Source organism: Chionomys nivalis, chromosome 19 (genome assembly GCF_950005125.1).
Source record: "Chionomys nivalis chromosome 19, mChiNiv1.1, whole genome shotgun sequence".
Taxonomy (NCBI): Eukaryota; Metazoa; Chordata; class Mammalia; order Rodentia; family Cricetidae; genus Chionomys; species Chionomys nivalis.
In genome coordinates this window covers 19,559,095-19,579,149 of record NC_080104.1, presented here as the reverse complement: position 1 = coordinate 19,579,149, position 20,055 = coordinate 19,559,095, and the positions used below count along the sequence as shown (strand labels likewise).

Sequence of the window (20,055 nt, the reverse complement as noted above, 5' to 3'; positions counted from 1 at the left end):
GGGGCACGCCTTTAATCCCAGCACTCGGGAGGCAGAGGCAGGCGGATCTCTGGGAGTTCGAGACCAGCCTGGTCTACAAGAGCTAGTTCCAGGACAGGCTCCAAAGCTACAGAGAAACCCTGTCTCAAAAAAAACACAAAACAACAACAACAACAAAAAAACAACAACAAAAAAAACCCTGTCTGAAGCACCGGGCATCAGTGTAAGGTGTGGGCTCCATTGTGAACTGTATCTGGGGGCCGTCCATTCACGGCAAACATTGACTCACCAATTTCTTCCCAGAGGGGAGAGAAGAGAGAGCTTCTAGGCTGGAGCCTACAGGAAGTCTTCCTGAAAGACACTGGGGTTGGGACTGGCCCTCAGAGGATGGGGGCCTGTGTGTGGCAACTGACAGTTGTAGAATTGGAGGGTACCACACTGTTTATTCAGCTACAGTTGTGTTTGCTTCCCTGAGCACTGTAATAGGCCCTTTGCCTCTATTCTCCCATCTGGTCTTCACAGCCATCCCGGGCTGTAGTTATTACTCTTGTTATACTCAGGGGTGACCAAAGGGTTAGAAGGTGAAGCTGACCAGCTGACTTGCATTGCTCGTAAATCCTAGAGGCGGAATTGAAAGCCACATGCCTGAGTTCTCAGCACTGTCCTGTGCTCCGTTTTAAACAGGAGATTGAAGCCCATAAAATGCCGTGCACTGGCCCCTGGTGACAGACAACTCTGTAAGCTGGGGAGTATATGGAGCTAAAGGATTTTTCCCAGAAACCTGTTGTTTCTATTACATGTATGATTCCTTGGGAGTTTCCAGGAGTGGCCAAGAGGCCTGGTAGGTTCTAGTCAGTGAGGCATGTGGAGTCTCTTGGAGATTCACTCGTCATAGGGATTTGTGAATTGTTTGGGACTTTGGAGCTTTTGTTTTGAGGCAGGATCTTATGTAGCCCAGGCTGGCTCTAAACTTTCTATATAGCTGAGGCATTGAGCTCCCAATCTCTGGCCTCCACTTCTTAGTGCTAATATGATAGGCATCCATATTCTTCTCAGACCTGAGTGACCATCTTTCTTCAAGTGGTATGAGGTGGATTTTGACAGGTTTCTCTTCCTGGATGGCTTCTTTGTAGCAGGTACTGGACCACTGAACAAGCTGAGTGGTCAGCGCTTGCTCATCTATGCAAATCTCAATAAACGAGCGTTAGTTGGTGCTGGTCTGGGTTGAAGTTGAAATCCAGAGTTTTGGGGTAAGTTAGGGAGGGTAGTTTGAGGCTGTCTGTCTAGCCTTCTGTATGCTTTATTGGATCGTCCCACTTTAGGTCATGGGGAAGAGAACCCGCTTATGGCATTTTGTTTGCATAGACCATGATTCATTGTTGATCAGTTACTTAATTGATTTTTCTGTAGAACCTAAATTCTTCAACCTACAGTACCAAATTTGATTCAGGCAACCATTTCTTCCTCCCCGACTTTCCCCTCCTTTATTGTCATCATAATATGTATCAATATGTTCTTAAAGAGAATGTAGGAATATATATATCATATATAATGAAATATATATAATATATAATATATAAAATATAAAGTCAGCCATCTTGGCCATTTTGAGGTATAGTTACATAGTTCTGAATATAGTCACAGGGTACAGTCAGTCTCCAAAAACTATCCTCGTTGGTTTCTCAGGCATTTATTGAGCACCTCCTAGATGATAGTGAAGACAGATGTCCTGCTGGGTGTGATGGTGCACACTTGTAAGCCCAGCAGTTGGGAAACTGACGTAGAAGGGTTGCCTTGAGTTTGAAGGGAGCCTAGGCTACATAGCAAGTTCCAAACAACAACAACAACAAACAAGCAAACAACAACAATAAAAAGAATTCAGAAAGTAGCAGACACACTTCCACTCAATCTTGGGAGGATGCTCCAGAAGCGGGGTTAGAGTTCAGCATAGCCAGAGAGATGAAGCGTGACTTAAAGGACTGGATCCTTGGGGATTGTCACCTAGAACTCAGGGATGCCTCTTTTCAGGCTCCCTGTCTGACAACACAGATTGTCCCTCACCCTCTCACTCTCTGCAGGAATCGCAGTTTGTGTTCTGTGGAGCTGAGGGCTATCACCAAGTCTGCGGAATGGCCCGTGTAATTGTCGGGAACTTTGTTCTGTAGCTGTGCCCATGTGGCCTACGATGGGGGCAGGGCAGGAGAAGGACAGCTCTGCCAAAACCAGAACTTCACCAAACCCCAAATCAATGGTTTGCCCAAATATAGTGTCCTGGACCTTCAGCCATGATGCTTAAGCTAAATATACTGTCTTTCTGTTCGGAGGCCCGGCTTCCTCCAGGAATGGCTGCTGTGATTATTATAGAGTGCCTTTCTCAGTTTGTCTTGGGATAGTGTCCATGGTGATGTGGCCCAAGTCGTACAGACAAGGACCACGTGTAAGACTAAAGAGGACTGGCTCCAGGTAGCCTATGGCTTTGTGCTTTTCCACAGGGACCTCTCAGCAGTGATAGACAGTGGTGACATCGGACAAGGTGCGCGGGTGGTGCACAGACCTCCCAGGCAGGAGGGGACTGTTACTATGGAGGCTGTCTTGCAAGCTCATTCCCCAGGATAGCCAGCCTCGAGTCCCCATTGATTTCTCCGTGGTTATGCACTTTGAGCCTCTAGTTCGTGTTGCCATCTTGTGTCAGGCTTATAAACGTGGGGGTCATATGTACACAGTGCCACGACTGACTGAATCCAGAGCCCTGGCTTTTCTGCTTGCTCCCTCACTTAAGGAGACACCTTGGTTAAGTCACTTAATTGGGCCATTTTCTTCTCAGTAAAAGGGACTGAAAGTACAAAAGGACTGGTACTGCCTCACTGAAGATCTCCGCAGGAGCAAGAACGCATGTGTAGTGCTCTTCACAGCGCCTGATACACAGTGATGGCTCAGGCCATTGAGATTTTCATTGTGTATAATAACTGATTCCATGAGTGTTGCCTCTATAGCTAAGCTGCTCTTTTTCTGCATGTTTTATTTTCCTATTGAAGACAAGGTCTTGCTACATAGCCCTTGGCATAGCCTTGGCATGGTACTAGGTAGCCCAAGCTGGCCTCAGACTCACAGCTTTCTTCCTGCCTCGGGCTTTCTGTGCTGCCATTGTGCCTGGCTCTCATTTTCATTTAGATTACCTTCAGCCTGTTCTTCTCAGTGCGTCTGCTCCTCCCAGACACACCCTTCACCCCCAGCAGTGCCTACAGGGCTACTGAAATCGAAACGTGCTGCCTGAGGAGGTCTGCTCCGTGGTGGACTGTGGTTCCCTTTCCTACCAAGTCCCTGGAACTGAGCTCCCATCTCAGGAGGCCTCTCACAAGCGCTTTAGGCCTCAGAGTTACCACTACCCTTTTCCTTTCTCAGGGATCATGTGACTTTGTCCTGTTGTCTTTCCCGCTGGGAAACAACGCTGAGGTTAAATTACGTGGGAATCAGTTGCTCAGAGCGTCTTGTCCTGAAGCATAACCTGACCATCACAGCGTTCCTTTTTTTTTTTTTAAATACAAGGGATTTGGCATTTTACAGGGTTCCTATTGTTGAAAGACCTTTTGTTTCTTAATTATGACTTCTGCAAATGGATTTCCTTAAGTTTTTACATACGGTTTAAAAGGAGTTCTGCCACCCCGAGGGGCAGGGTGGTGTTCAGTGCATGAACCCACGGGAGACATTTCCTGATTTAGCCATAGCAGTCAGAAAAAGGCTCAGTTAGGTTGCTTCTTGTTGGAAAAGGGAGGAAACAAAGTTTGGATTCTTGGCAGGGCCATTTACTTGGAGAAGGGAGAGGTGTATGGGACAAAGGCGGGGTAGGGGAGCTGGTACACGGGAGGTAGGGAGAGATGAGGGGCAGCGGAGCAGCTGGGAAGAGACTCACACCTTGACCACAGAGACACCATTCCTGCTTACTCGGAGGTGAAAAATGGATATTCAAAGCTGTTGAGTGAGGCCTGTAAGAAAGTGGCAAGAAAAAATCTCAAGATGGACTTAGGAATAGAAACCAACTTTTGTGTTGTTATTGTGGAGACAGGGTTTGCCCTTGAACTCCTGATCCTTCTGCCTCCACCCACAGTGGTGGACCCGTTACAAGAGTGCACCACCACATCTGGCTTTCTGTGGTGCTGAGGGATGGGGGGGGATTAAGTGCTAGATAAGCACTGTACCAATTGAGGGTCACTTCTGGGTTCCGGAGAGTAAGTGTATAGGGTGGGTGAGGGAAATGGCCTCTGGCAAATTTTAACCTTTTAAAACAGGAATTGTGGACCAGCAAGGTGGCTCCTGCTCAGTGGGTAAAGGGGCTTGCCACCAAGATTGGTGACATGAGTTTGATCCAAGAAACCCACATGGCAGAAGAAAAGAACTTACCTCTTAGGTCCTCTGACATTCACACACACATATACAATAAATAAGTATGTATGTGTGTATATATATTTAATACATTATAAAATAATATAATTATAATTAACATATTGGTAATATAATTTCATACTATATATTAATAGTATATATTGATATATTTCATTAATAACATTTTAGTAGTATATTACATATACTATTAATATGTATAATATTAAGATATAATTCTGTAATAGATGATGTAATACTATTAATATACACTAATAATATAGAATGTTGTATAATATGTGTAACATATTATATCTCATATAATGTTATATATTATTAATGTATTAATATGTGTAATAATATGTAAATAAACAAACCCAACAGTGATTGAATAATTAGTTTATTCATTGTTGCCTGATGGAGGTTTGGTGGAGTGGGTCTCCCAGTTCAGTTGTTGGTCAAAACTGTGTCCTGGGGTCCCTCTAGCAGGGAGGAAAGGGGAGCTGTGGGTGGGGTTGGCCTAGCCACTCACTTGTGAAACCCAGTGTATGGTGCAAGGGCAGGAGAAGACCAAATCACAGGAAACAAAGCAACAGTTTTAAGCAATGAAATAAAACCAGGCATGGTGGCTCACCTTGTAATCCCATCACACAAGAGACCAAGGCAGGAGGATTTGTGAGTTTAAGGACAGTCTGGACCATTAGTGAGTTCCAGGCTAGCTTGAGATACAGAGCAAGACCCTATTACAAGAGAAAAAAGGGAAAAAATACACTTTAATTTTTACTTGTTGAGTGTCTCTGATGCTATCTATACCCTGCTTTGGCTTTGGCCGTCTGATTCTGCTGCTGATTATCTAAGCTGTGTTTGTGAGTGTACTCTTTCTGTCTGCACCAAGCAGGCTGAGCAACTCTCTATTTAGAGTTGGTGAGGGCAGAGTTGGGGTTTGGATGTAAAATCCTGGCTTGTAGCCATTATACTCGCCATCTCTCTAGGCCCAGAGTACATAAGATGTGAGGTGACCTTGGGGGCTGAGGTCAGTCTGGGAAGAAGGCTTCTAGAGGTGGTGAGGCCAAGGCTAGCCCTCACAAGATGGCTAAGGCAGCTTCTAGTGGTGAGACCAAGGCTAGCCCTCACATAAAATGTGAGGTGGCCATGGGGGCTGAGGTCAATACGGGAAGAAGGCTTCTAGAAGTGATGACAAGTCTAGCCCTCACAAGAAAACCAAGGCAGCTTCTAGAGGTGAGACCAAGGCTAGCCCTCACATAAAATGTGAGGTGGCCTTGTGAGCTGAGATCAATCCGGGAAGAAGGCTTCTAGAGGTGAGACTGAGGCTATCCCTCACTAAAGTGTGAGTTGGCCATGGGGGCTGAGGTCAATACGAGAAGAAGGCTTCTAGAGGTGAGGCCAAGGCTAGCCCTCACGAGAAAGTCAAGGCAGGAGGGCAAGTGCAAAGGAGAGCAGAGAGCTCATGTTTCAGGCTAGAAAAGATGTTCAGAGAATCATTGAAAAATAGTCAGCAGAGTTAACCTGACAAAAACCGTTTCACAGCCAGATAGGCTGGGCTAAACCCATCTCTTTATTGTGAGACTTGTCAGCGCCTTTAACATAGTACTGACGCCTATCTTGTGTCTATACCAAGCATATTTATTGACTCTGGGAAGCATTTCATGGAATGACGGTATCAGAATTTCCTTTCTATACCCAGAGTCTATACTGGGTTGTTATAATCAGGGATAGACACAGAAGGAAGGCATAGTGAGCCCTGAGCAGATAATCTAGTGTCTTTTGCAGGCTGCTACTGTGTGTGTGTGTGTGTGTGTGTGTCTCCATTACAGCCCTACGAGGGGAAAATGAATGTAGTGAAACTGAGAGAGGGGCCATAGAAGTGGCTTAGTGGTTACAGAGGACCAGAGTTTTGTTCTCAGCACCCATGCTGGGTGGCTCGCAACTGTCTGTAATTGTCCCTACAGAGGGATCCAAAGCCTCTGGGCATCCTGGGAAGGAGCTTGAGTGATGTTGCTTTCTGAGTGCCAGTGCTCTCACGTCTTGTGGGAGTTACTGGAACACTGCTTAGGAAATAGCTGGTTAGGGAAGCTTGATTAGGATGTCATTGGAATAGAGGTAGTCAACAGAGCAAGAAATGCAGAGGCTTGACCCCCTCCCTCCAGGGGCATGTATGCCTCAGAGGCCCCTGGAAGAATCCACAGAAGCAAAGAGACTCCAGAGAGTGTCCTTAAGAGATGGGGACATCTAGCGTAGAGAGGGGAGTGTCCGGAGGCTGCAAAGAACAGGTGTCCTTGCTGCCTGCTTCCTCTTCTTGCTGATGGAGCTTGTATATGTATTATATATATATATATATAGCCTTTTGAGGTGGAGCTGGCTGCAGGTGGCCTTCCCAGCAGGTGTGTTCACACAGTGCCCGCCAGGATGTACGGGTTTCATCCTGTCCTCGACCCTCTTAGCATCTGCAGGGCAGTGGGAGGGGTGGTGAGGCTGCTGATTTGCCCACTGAGCTATCTTTTCTAGCTGTTTGCCCTCTGGGCCTTGCCAAGGCAGCTGAAGTCTCCAAGGCTGGAAGCCAGTGTGGCTGCCTGGGACTGCTGGCTCTCAGTGTGCTCCCCTCTCACCCAGCCTCAGTCGGAGCTGCTGGTGGCCCAGGGCCCTGCTTGTCAGCACGTGGCTTGGGTTTCTATGTTACAGGTCCCAAATTGGGATCGCAGGGGATCAAGTGTCCCCTGTTGTGTGATCATGCTGAGTCTTCCCATGCGGCCAGCTGCAAACTCTTCAAAGGGCTGTGGGTATTTTGTCTGGGAGATGCTGCGGGAGACGGAGACGAGGACAAAGAAGTCCCTTTTCAAACAGCGAAAACAGATGAGGGCTACAGCCTTGGACTCTGGGTAGGGCGGGGTGCTCAGGCACATTGGAACCCCTTCCTCGTTTCCACTTGTACAGCCCCTCTGGCCAGTCCCTGTCAACCCCCGCAGACCCTGACCGAGTAAATACAGCCTCTGTCTCCCCCTCCTTTATTATGCATTCCTTTAATCTGACCCATCTTCAGGTCGCCAGCTGGCAGAGAGAGTGGATTCCAAACCCCAGCTGGTGCCAGAGTGTTTACACGGGCGGGAAGCTTGGCAGACGACTTGCCCTCGAGCTACTCAGCTGGAGGAAAAGGTAGAAAGACAACCCCAGCGGGGGCGGTGGCTCACGCCTGGACTCCCAGCAAGGCCAAGCCCAAGAGCTACTGAGAGTAGAGGCCAGACCAAGTTACAGAGTGAGGTTCAGGCCAGCCAGAGCTACAGTGTGTGAGACCCTGTTGCACTGCGTCTATGCACACACACCCCAAAAAGTGAAAATCGTCTCTGAAACTTTTTTTCAGCCCCCTTCCCTCTCCCCTGTCCACTTTCATCTCATCCTGTTCTGTCATGAAAAATAAGAGGAGAATCCCTTTGTGAATGGAAGTGAAGGTCTGGGACGCCCAGTGGCCCCTCACCCCACCCCAGGCAGCCCTTTATATAGCATCCTCTGAGCACATGAAGGTCCTTGCCTCCTGCTGTGGCAGATCAGATAGTATTTACAAGACATGATTCAGCCATATATAGCCAGTTCCCATTCATGATGGGTGTGGTCTTTCTAAAATAGTAATAAAAGCTATGTGGCTGAGTGTTAAGCTGGCACTGGGATTTGCTGCCGCAGCCTGAATTCAGCTCTCCACATCCTACACCTCCTTTCGTCCCCAGAAAAGCCCCTGAGACACCCAGAGGCTGCCAACTCTGGTGGTTCACCGCGAACAGTGTGTGAGCAGCCAGACCCACGGTGTTGTGTATGGGAAACCATGACAGGAGCTGGTTCTCAGCCTTCAGCCTTTGGGGCATTGCTCAATTCCCATTGGACAGGCATGTGTGTCAGGAAGGGAGCTGTCCTGTGGTCCTGTCATCTCGTCCAAAGTTCTGCTGACTGGATCCGGTACTCTCATGTGGTGGTGTGCTTGTTTTACTTGAGAAACATGGCTGCAGCAGTAGGCTCCTACTGAGAAACAAGGGGAAACTGAGGAACAGTGTTAAAAGCATTGTCACTAAGTACGGAGTGGAGGGGGGAAGTGCTAAGAGCAGGGGTGGGGTGTAGGCAGAGACTTCCTGTTTGTTTCCGGGTCACCCTGACCCGAATAATCACACAGAAACTATATTAATTACAATTTCTAGCTAACTCTTGCATCTTGAATTAACCCATTTCTATTATTCTGTATATTGCCGCAAGGCTGCGCTTACCGGGTTAAGTTCCAGCATCTGTCTCCTTTGGTAGCTACATCGTGTCTCTCTGACTCCACCTTCTTTCTCCTGTCTCTGCTTGGAATTCCCGCCTTGCTCTGTTCTGCACTGCCATGGGCCAAAGCAGATTCTTTATTAACCATATGGTAATAAAACATATTCACAGCATACAGAGGGGAGTCCCATATCAGTTGGGTGAAAGGGGCACATCCTACCTAAGCTGGAAAGGGCAGCAGATAGAAGGCCGCAGAACTAGGTGGAAGGGAGCTGGAGGTACCTATGGCTCAGGAAGAGGACTATAGTACTACTAGAGTTGCCTGTTAGAGAGGGTGCTAAGAAGTGGATACTAGGGTAGTTTGAATAAGAACAGCCCCCTTAGGTTCAAATAGTGGAGTGCTTAGTCACCCGGGAGTGGCCCTATTTAAGAAGGATTAGGAGGTGTTATCTTGTTGCAAGAAGTGTGTCATTGACAGTGGGCTTTGAGCTTTCCAGAGCCCATGCCATGCAGGTCTTACTCTCTCTGCCTGTGGACCAGGTTGTGGAACTCTCAGCTACTTCTCCACCACCCTGTCTGCCTGTGTGCTGCCATGCTCCCTGACTTGATGATAAGGGACTAAACCTCTGAAACTATAAGCCAACCCCCAGTTAAATGCTTTCTTTGATAAGAGTTGCCTTGGTCATGGTGTCTCTTCACAGCAACGGAGCAGAGATATCCTGCTCATGGCCTTTAGTCTTCTGCACATTCAACCTGAGGCCCCTTGATGTGTCCCGTCAAAGCCCAGCTCTGTGTTAAGGTTGGAGAGATCTTAGATTCTACTTTGCCTCCTCTGAATTCTAACCTCGTCTGCGAGGGAGGCATCCGAGATGAGGTCCCTGAAACATCGTACTCTCTGGCAGCAGGCTCTTTGGAGAGCCATTTTCCTGATTGTAATAAGCCAAATAATATCGGTGTTAAGCTACTCCCTGGCTTAATTTCTGATGCGATAGTATCTCTCTTTCTTTTTAAAGTGGCAACACACTAAATGCCTCTACCTCCATCTTCTGCAGCAAGTTCAGATAACACTCAAGTGCCACTTAGATTCTTTCCGCACACGGAACCTTGGGACAGACAAGAGCTTTCGATGTAGCCTGCATAGGGCTCTGATCCCCCAAGACAGTTCCCAGTAGCTTTCAAAAACAATTATTTACTTACTGAGATAGGATCTTACTGTGTAGCCCTATCTGCTCTGGAACTCACTCTGTAGACCAGGCTGGCCTCCAACTAACAGCGGTCTGTCTTCTTCTGCTTTTCAAACACTGGGGTTAAAAGCATGTGTCGCTGTGCATGGGCAAGGAAACTGCTTTCTTGGCGGGTCTCATGGCAGGTCTCACAGGGAAGCCTGGGCTGCCCGAACCATTAGACAGCCAGTTCAGTTGGTAGAGTATCCAGGGAGCATTTGAGGCTTTGTTACAAGGTGACCTCCTTTACCTTGAGGGAAGCAGTCATCTCTCCCTTTGAGCTATCCCCGACAGCAAGGCTTTGAAATGTGCAAGGTGCTGGCACAGATGGTTTCCTTCTGGTGAACAAGGAGACTGCCTGGTTCTACTTTGGGACCAGGAAACCAACTAACTTGCTTTCTACCTTTTCTTCCTTATTCTTTTTCCTTTTTCTTTTCAGTTTCCCTCCGTGTGTGTGTGTGTGTGTGTGTGTGTGTGTGTGTGTAGGCCAGCTAACTAGCTCTCTGCCTCCTCCTTTCTCTTTTTTTTCCCCTCCTCCCATGTATGTGTGGTGGGGGCAGATGACTACTTTGAGTATTGTTTTCCCTCAGGTATCACCCACCTTAGTTTTTTTTCTTTTATTTTTAGACAGAGTCTCTCCTTGGGGATTCACTGAGTAAGCTAAGCTAGCTGGCTGTCTTACAAGGGTGGCCAGCCAGTGAGGCCCCATGATCCGCTTGTCTCTATTGCTTAACTCTGGCATCACAAACGTGCACATCAAATGCCCAAACTCTGCTGGGCATTTCCGTGTGGATTCTGAGGCTCAGATTCAGGGTCCCCATGCTTAAATAGCAAGCTGTAGCATCTGAGCTATCTCCTACCCCCTCACTGCCATAGCGACTTCAGGACAGTACCTGACGGAAGTAGTCAATGAATGCATGGCTATAGGAATGTGAGGGTGCATTTCCTTTCCCCTTCTAAGCCAGTGTGTTCAAGACAGATGGGGCACCTGAGAACTGAAGTTGGACCACACTATGGGCAACATGACTGCCTTCACCTGTACCGCCCCCGCCCCCGGGCCTCCTTCAGTGCTCCCAGCAGTGTGATGATGCTGTCCCCTCTCCTTACCTGAGGCTACATTGTCTGACTCAGGCCATCCCTCCCAGAGTGTCTGAGAAAATCTCTAAGTCCCCATCAAGTCCACAGTACTACAAGGTATTTTGTGCCCCTCCTTTGTGACAGGGATATTGAGAATGTGATGATGAACGGACACAGTCTACTTTTGAGCAAAAGACAGAAATTCCCTTCACGGATCCAGTCCTCCTGACTCACCCCATCTGCATCAACTTTGAAGCAGCCTGCATCACAGTCTCACCGGGTCATTAGGTTCTGGGCATGGTGCTCAGGTAGCACGGGGATTAAATCTAGACATCCCCCACAGGTCAATCTTGGGTTCCCCTACTTCTGGAGTTTATTAGCCGTATGCCTCTGGGCAGGTTTCTTAAGCTCTTTGAGCCTCCCTCTTTTGTGTGTTTTCAGGGCACATGAGGAGTTTAAAGGAGAGATTTCTGTGGGTGTTCAGAGCAACCCTGCACCCAGAAAGTAGCAGTCACAGCACAATTCCTGGTAGAGCTGGAGGTCTGGAGGTAAAACGAGTAGAGCAGTCTTACCCATTCAAACGTCGTTGCTGCACTTCCTGTCAGGTTTAGGAGCGAGACAGTGCAGGGAAGGTTTTGGTTTTAACTGGATTGCAGCAAATGTTCAGAAAATTGTGGTTTGCTTAATGTCTCCATCTGCGAGGCAGTTAGTAGGTTGATACCACAGCTCCTGATTTTGGCCTCTGTGCCTTTAAGGCAAGGGGGTGATCATGTCGTTATTTGAACCTCTCTAGCACTCAGTGTGTCTTGCACCGAGCACATGCTCAACAAACACTGAGTGAAAGATTGGTTTAGTCTGTGTACTGTGTGTGTGTTGACACAGTCTCACACTGTAGCCAAGGCTGGCCTGGAACTGACTATGCAGCACTGACTGGCTCAGCTGGCTCACACTGGCTGTGATCCTCCTGCCTCAGCATCCTGAGTGCTGGGATTTTATTGTCTTAAAGAGTATTTCGTTTGGAAGATTTCATCTATCTAGCACCTAGAAGCACGTCTACTATGTAAAGATGAGTTTGCAAGGGTCGAAAGTCCCTTACCATTCAACTCTGTGGGTGTATACATGCCTGTTTGTGTAAACACACACTCCCACGCTTACCTTGATGGATGTGATTAGCAAACTGATCAGGCCATTGTAAGGTGGGGGAGGAGGCCCTGCTGTGGTGGCTCGCAGTGGGAACTTATCTGTGTATGCACTGTGTCTGATTGCAAACCCATCAGTCAGCCAAGAGATAAAGGCAGATGGACTGTTAGGAGACTGCAGTTCTGGCCCCCAGACTTGCAGGCACTCTAGCAACCGTCCTCCTGGGAACTCCCAGAGCAAACCGATCCTCATGAGAAAGTGAAGGCAAAGCTATGGAGAGTGACGGCATAGTGAGAGTTCCAAAGGGAACATTAAATAAAAACAAACAAACAAAAACCACGCAAAAGTCCTTAGGCCTTTGTCAGGGTAACAGGATAGGATGCCTCAGTTTGGTTTGTGCCCCTCCCCCGTCCTCCTGTTCTTCACCAGCTCAGTTTGTGACCCAGGAAGGTTGACTGAGCATTGTTTGTGTCTAGTATGCATTCAGAGGCCAAGTGGCTGAACTGCAGAAGGCACCTAAGGCCTTGGTGTCTGAGGAGATGAACTTTCTGGGAGCTGTGTCCCCCTTAGCATCTCTTTCCTGCTATAATCCAGACTCCCGGGTTTTACCTGCAGCCCCAGTTTTTCTGTCTCCCTGGCTCTTTCTTCTTCCTGGCCTTTCCCCTCCCCCACACAAGCTCAGCAATCTTTCCATCCTTTGCTTGCTGTCCTTTGCTTCCCTTGGCAGACAAGCAGCCCACAGCTGCTGCACCAGCTCCTGATCTCTCCTCAACTCCAGCGTTTGACCCCGCGAGGTATGACTTAGCTTCTGGGAGAACATTTGGAGGGGGACCTATGCTTTCTGAATCAGCCATTGGTGCCCAGTGGACTCCTTAGAACTTTGTCTTCTCTTGGCTTCCAGGACCATTCTAGGCCTTCCAGCTAAGTTGTCTGTGTCTGCTCCATCCACAGCACACTGACTGTCACCACATGAACATGATTTATTTATACATACATTTCTGTGTCTTTTCTGTGCCATACCCAAGCAGCACTCCCGACCACTCCCTTACCTTAAATTTTACATACACCTGAGTCTTTCAGGTCACCCACTGCTGTTCTGTGTCTGTTACCTGTGCCATCCCTTCTCGTACATGGTAGCTTCCAAGTTCCTGTGTCTTCTTATATCTCTTTAGAGTAGAGTTGTTATATGCGTCTGATGGGGGCTGGGGAGGGTACCTGGCTTCCCGGACCTTACTTAAAGCTGGATTCATCAGCAAGGGGGAGTTTGTACACTGACCACTGGGTGAGAAAGCCTGGTGCCCCTTGTCAAGTTTAGGCGAAGTCCATCCTCCACCTTGGCTGTTTTGTTTTCCTGCTTGCTACTTGAAGTCCCATACTGGGCACAAAGGGCTGTGATGGGAACGGGCCCAGCTGCCTGAGAGTAAGCACAAGTCTGTGTAGGCATTGGTTTTGCCACTATTGCTTGGCTGGAACCCAGGGCCTTTGCACATGCTAGGCAAGTTCCCTAACACTTAGCAATAGCTCCAGGACTTTTGCAGCGTCGTTTAAAACATCTCGTTCAAGTTAGAATATTGAAATCTCATAATGATGTATGTGTGGCACGTTAAAAAATTATAATTCAGAGGAAGGGATTGAAACAGAGTCTCACTTTATAGTTTGGGTTGGCTTGAAACTCACACTGGAACAGGCTGGCCTGAACTCTTGACAGTCTTTTTACCTCTGTCCTCAAGTACTGCGATTATAATGTGAACTGCAATGCCCAGGTGAAATATGGCATTTAACCTAACATTGACATTTGCTCAGACTTTGTACTGGGACTGCAGGGTGACTCTGGCTCGTGGGTGAGAATGGGTCAGGCTCCTGAGGCCATGCCACTGGTGCTAGAGTTGTGCTTCCATGCATCATCTGGGAGATCTTCCCTTCCCTGTTGCCTTTCCTTCCTGGATGTGATGGTTTGAGTAGCAATGGTCCCATAGGTTCATATATTTGAATGCTAGTCACCAGGGAGTGGAGCTGTTTGAAAGGATTAGAAGGATTGGGAGGTGTGGCTTTGTTGGAGGAAGTGTGTCATTGGGAGTAGAATTTGAGGTTTTCAGAAGCTCTTGCCAGTGTCTGTCTCTGTCAGCTCTTGCCTCTCTCTCTCTCTCTCTCTCTCTCTCTCTCTCTCTCTCACCCCCCCCTCCCCCCAGATCAGGATGTAGCTCTCAATTACCTCCAGCACTTTTACCACACTCCCTGTACATGATGATAATGGACTAAACCTCTGAAACTGAAAACAAGCCCTTTTATAAGAGTTGGCCTGCTCATGGTGTCTCGTCGCAGCAATAGAACCATGATTAATCATGTACCTTAAAGGAATGATGCATGTCTGTTATTTGCACACAGGAATGTTTGTGTGCTAAATGTTTCCCATTAACCTTCATGGCTTTGGTTTAAGGTTGTGTGTGTGTGTGTGTGTGTGTGTGTGTGTGAATGATCACCCTTAAGCTTTGCCTATAAGGTGCCCTCATGAAGACAGTTCTGGGTAAGTCTTTGCAGACTCAAGCTTAGAAGTGTCCACGCCTACCCAGATGTTCAGAGGCTTCTTCTGTTGGTGCAGGATGTGCCGTGGGAGATAAAGGTGATTCTGAGCAAGGCTCAACAGGGCACAGCTCCTGGGCTGACTACTGTGCCTTCTAAACTCCCTGCGGCATTGCTATTCTCGCACCAGCTCTCAGCTCCCCATGGAGGAGCCCTGTGCCTAGCATTTGAAAATCCTCATATTTAAACAGAATACCTTCTGTAGATTCTTACACAAACATCTAGGGTGGTAGTTCCCGACCTTCCAAATGCTGTGACCCTTTAATACAGTTCCTCATGCTGCAGTGACCCCAACCATAAAATTATTTTTGTTGCTACTTCATAGCTGTAATTTTGCTACTGTTATGAATTAATTATAATATAAATATCTGTGTTTTCTGATGGTCTTAGGCAGCTCCTGTGAAAGGGTTGCTTGACTCTTAAGGGGATTGCGATCCACAGGCTAAGAACCGCTGATCTGGGGGATTCCTAAGGTTTCCTGTGAGAATGATCTTGGCCCTGCTGACTTACCCTCCCCCACAGTTTCCCTTAGTTCTGGCTATGTGTACTAAAGGCTCATTTTCCTAGCAAGCGCCAATCCATAAGCCAAAACCCAGGGGTCAACATGCTGAGTGGGAGGGTCCCCAGATGGCAAACAGTTCCTGAAAGTAATTTCAGTAGATCACGAATGACCTGTGTGTCTTCCTAGAAATGTGCAAATAAGCAAACAAAAGGCAGAAACACCTGGGCCTTGCCTCCCTTCGGCTGCTCTGGGTCCATGGACCCTGTGAAGTGAATTGCCCTTTTATTTCCCCAAATACCAGGCAATGCCAAACATTCCTTGGGATGTTTTTGCCTGGCATCCAGTCATAGCACTTGCCTGCAATCAGTGACTGGCTGGCTGTTGCAGACTTATCTGAAATGTTCTAGCCATAGCCCCCACCCCTGTATGCTTCGTTCTCATGGTACTAAACATTCTTAAACCTACAGTTAAAACAGCATGGATACACTGGTGAGGTGGTTCCTTTTCTGCTGCCAAGTCTAAAAATGCTGCCTAATATTGGTTCTTTAAAAAAAAAAAAAAATCACTCACAACCCCCAATTCTACATGCCAAGGCTCCTATCTCAACTTTGGTCCTCTGAAAGAACAACGAATTCTCTTAACCACTGAGGCAACTCCCCGGACTCCATATATATATATATATGCATATATATATGCATTTAAGCTTTTGTTGTTATTTGGTCCTTAGCCTTCACAAGAAATGTTTTGTGGACATGTTAGACGCTTTGGGTGCATGAATGCATGCACTTTTAGGAAAGGGTTGCACTTATTTCCTGTGAATGCTGTGAGATTGCACAAAAACACAGTCTCCTGGAGGTTATATGTTGTAGATACAAAGGAAATGGAGAAGGCTATCCTTCAGCTACTTTATAGCACTTGAAATTGTGGGTGTAAGTGGCAAGTTTGGGCTATCTAAGTTCTTCTTTAAAGATATCAAAAGAGCTGGAGAGATGACCCAGTGGTTAAAAGCTTTCCTACACTTGTAGAGGACCCAGGTTTGGATTCTAGCACCCAAATAACAGCTCACAGCCATATGTTATTCTGGCTCCAGAGGGTCTGGTAACTTCTTCTGGCCTCTGCAAGCAACAGGCATATACATGATACACATACATACATACAGGCAAACAGTTACATAAAAGAGAAAAAATTAAAAAGTATCAAAAGCTCTGCATAAGGCAGGTATGATGTCATAGTCCTCTAATGCCAGCATTCCAGAGGCCGAGGCAGGAGGATGGTGAGTTCAAGGCCCTGAGGCCAGCCTGGGCTACATAGCAAGCTCCTAAAACCACCAACTAAATACCTCTCCTTGTGCTCTGGTATAAATTCCTTTTTATCCTCGTATAGTTTAGTCTTTGGCCTGATGGGTATAAATCAGAGTATCATAACGATGTCATAGCCACTGCAGCAGCAAAATTTTCCCCACCCACACCATCAAGCCTTAGTCTACGACTCCACGCCTGGTAACAGCTTTTTTGGTCAACATTGTGAACATAGAGAACCTGTGGGGTCTGTCTGCTTGGCTTTGCCCCATGCTTGTATCAAGGCGGCCTTTCAGCCACGGAACCAGAATCCCCAGATGTTGCTCACAAAGCCACACAGAAAGGTACTGTCAGAACTGTGTCCCCTGTGTCCCAGCCACTCACCCCTTTCCGGTCATCCAGAACGGAGGCTTGCAGAAAGCCAAAATGAAAAGCGTGTTTGTCCCAGCAGTCTGTCTTCTGCGGAGCTGCAAGGAGTTGCAGACCTCAGACACTGTGTTCTGCCTGACCGTTGTGCCCACAGGTGGTGGTAGTAGATCTACCAGGATCTCTGCCGGAAGCAGAAGCTTGGGGCGCTCCAGAAAAGAGAGCTAAGGAACTTTTCCCCCCTTAAATCTCTTCCTCACCAGTTGAGTGTAATTTTCCAGTGTTTTCCTGTCTTACTGAAGTTTTCCTATTCACCACCTTAAGCAGAAAGAAGTGAAACCAATTTCAGGACAGCTTGCTGGAACCATTGACTTCCTGTGATGGGGGCCAAGCTTGGGAAGGAGGCAAGCTCCCCGGCCTCAGCAGGATGGCTCTCAAGCCTTAGCTCAGTATTTTCAATGAATAAATGCCAGTGCTTTCAGCTGTGGGACCTGTGCCACTCTGCGTTTCGGCCTCATGGGCAGGACCCCAGAGGTTCACAGGGCTTTCGCTGCCGTGAGTTAGTTTCTTGTGCCCCTGGTCTTGCATAGTGTACCCACACAGCATCGTACAAGACCCGTTATGCTGATGTGTCTGTTGAGGAGCGAGTCAGAATGAGCTGAAGTGGAGGATCCAACAATGTGGTCCCTTTCATCTCAGTTTTTGGTTTCTTTCTTTGGTGGCTGCCATCAACTTCCAGCGAAAGCGACTGTGCATTTTGACACCCCGGTGTGCCAGTGCTTGGGGGTGGCTAAAGACTTTACTCTTCCTGCCTGTGAGGCATGGAGGACACCCAGACTTCCGTTTTCAGGGGTAGAGAAGCTGCACTGTGCTTTAAACTTGAAGGTAGGCACTTCAGTAAGGCTACCTTACTGTAAGTAGCCTTACCTTACAGTAAGGATTTGGGCAGTGAAGGTCAAATGGGCTCAAGAATGACAGCTCTGTGAACCGGAACAGAGTCCTTTACAGACAGACGTTCATTCCAGCTCCCTCCATGGGCCTGATCATTTCCTTGTCTGTCTATAACAGTGTCAGCGCTTGCAGGGCTGTTGAAGGAATAAAGCAAGCATCTGATGGCATTTGTCGTCACTATTGTTGGTACTGGGGAAAGAAGTCCGCAGAAGGGACATACTTTACCCAAGGGTAATTCATTGGTCCACAGCGTACCTCGCAATGGACTCTGCATCCTGATTGCTTCACCGAAACAGCAATTTCGCCGACATTCTTAGTGTCTTAAGACATTAAGAGTATTAAGACATGAGTATAGTGATAAGGTGAGCTGCCAGCTTTATACCCAAAATAACAACACACAAATTGTATTCTTTTAAACACTGCCTGGTCCATTAGTTCTAGCCTCTTATTGGCTAATTCTCACATCTTGATTAACCAATTTCTAATAATCTGTGTAGCACCACGAGGTGGTGGCTTACCAAGAAGGATTCTAGCCTACGTCCATCTTGGGCCGGAGATTCATCGCATCTGCCTCACTGCCTTCTACCCAGCATTTGGTTCTGTTTACTCCGCCTACCTAATTTTTTGTCCTATCAAAGGGCCAAGGCAGTTTCTTTATTAACCAATGAAAGTAACACATAGACAGATAACCCTCCTCCATCACATAAGCCTCTAATAGAACATGGATGTGGGGATGGTTCTGGTTTTGGTATGGCTGGGTGAGTTCACTCAACATCTGATTTTGTGTTTCACACTATGTTGTAGTTAAAGCTGTAATGGAGCATTCTCTCTCTCTCTCTCTCTCTCTCTCTCTCTCTCTCTCTCTCTCTCTTTGTGTGGGTATGGTGGGGGCAGAGCCCCTCCTATGTAATTTAGTGCCCTCCCTTTGCATTAGTATATTAACACATTGTCACTTTGAACCTTTCACCCACAGAGCTTGGCATTTAATATGCTATTAAACCCAATATTGTTTCCTATAAACAGCCCTAGAGGGATGAGAAATAATTGGAGTGACATTTTTAGTAGGCCCCTGTTTCTCAGCCTCTGTGATATGTGAACCCACATTGCACAGTCCCTGACCTCAGGCCAGGGGAGAGTGATGGAATGAAAATTTGGGGTGCCAGGGGGCTTTTGAAAGCACATAGAACGGTTTTTATGAGGGACAAGTAGGGTTACCCTTTGTAGCTCACGCTGCCACTGCTTCCTTCTCCCCCTCCCCCCTGTTTGCCCTCTCCCCTGCCCCCTTCTTTTAATGGTTGTGGCGGACTTAGTAGCTGATCTTATTTTCCTCTTTCAGATTATCAGGACGGAGTTTAGACTCCAGATTTCCGGCCAACATGAGATGATGTGTAGGGCTTCTTGGGCTGCGTGCCTGTGGCTCAGCCTCATTCTCTGGTCTTTCTTTTTAGGCTTCCGGCATGTGATTTCTTTGGTTTGGTTTTAGTGTTCTAGTTTTTGTTAGGTTTCTGTTAAGGGCTTTGTTGTGTGTCTGCTAAAGTTGCTTCTGGAACAAACTTATAAAATCCCAAGATGATGGTTGCCTGTTGTACTCGAGTGCTTACTGGGTGGCAGAGGCCACTTGGTGTCTCTGTGTCCGGACTTTAACTTCTTTTCCTATGAAACAAGAAAACTGGCATTTAGGATACACTAACATGGGAATAAGGATGGTTTAGAATTTGTTTCTACTGCCACCACCCAGAGGGCAACTATGGAAAAGTACTGGGATCTAGTATGTTTTGCCTTGACTCTGTTCTCTTGGACTTACATTCAGAAAGCATGTGGTAGACATTCATCTGGGGCCGCTGAATACTACAGTTGCTTACAGTGTGAGTTCATCAAGTGAGCATTTGTGGGATACCTACTGCGTGGGTAGCTCTGGGTGGACACAGTGAGAGAAAACAGTCGTACAGAAGTATAACCGTGAGCAGGTCACAGGCTGCAGATCAGACAGCTCTCCTGCAGGGTGGCTGTGTCCGTGTGTGAGCATCATGTGGCGAGCGTGTATCACCCAGTCAGCTCTGTTCTCTTGCCATTGTAATTGAAGGTTTTCAAGGTTTTCTTCTAGAACTTAAACCTGGTGATGTTAGCCTCTACCAAGGGGCTGTTTAAAAAGATCTTGATGGCCAGTGAGACGCCAGCAGGTGTAATGCCTGATGACCCGAGGCTGAGCAGTGCAACCCATAGTATAAAAGCTGGATTTGCTGGCTCACAGCCATAACCCTAGCACTCTCATGGGGCGGTAGAAGAGGAGACAGGAGAATCA

At 47.4% G+C, this 20,055-nt stretch overlaps 1 protein-coding gene across 1 annotated transcript in view; it reads left to right on the top strand.

Annotated features, from left to right (window-relative positions):
• Window positions 1-20,055, top strand: part of Tram2 (translocation associated membrane protein 2) — a 71,081-nt gene that overhangs the window by 17,569 nt on the left and 33,457 nt on the right. The gene's annotated exons all lie outside the window — the stretch shown is intronic.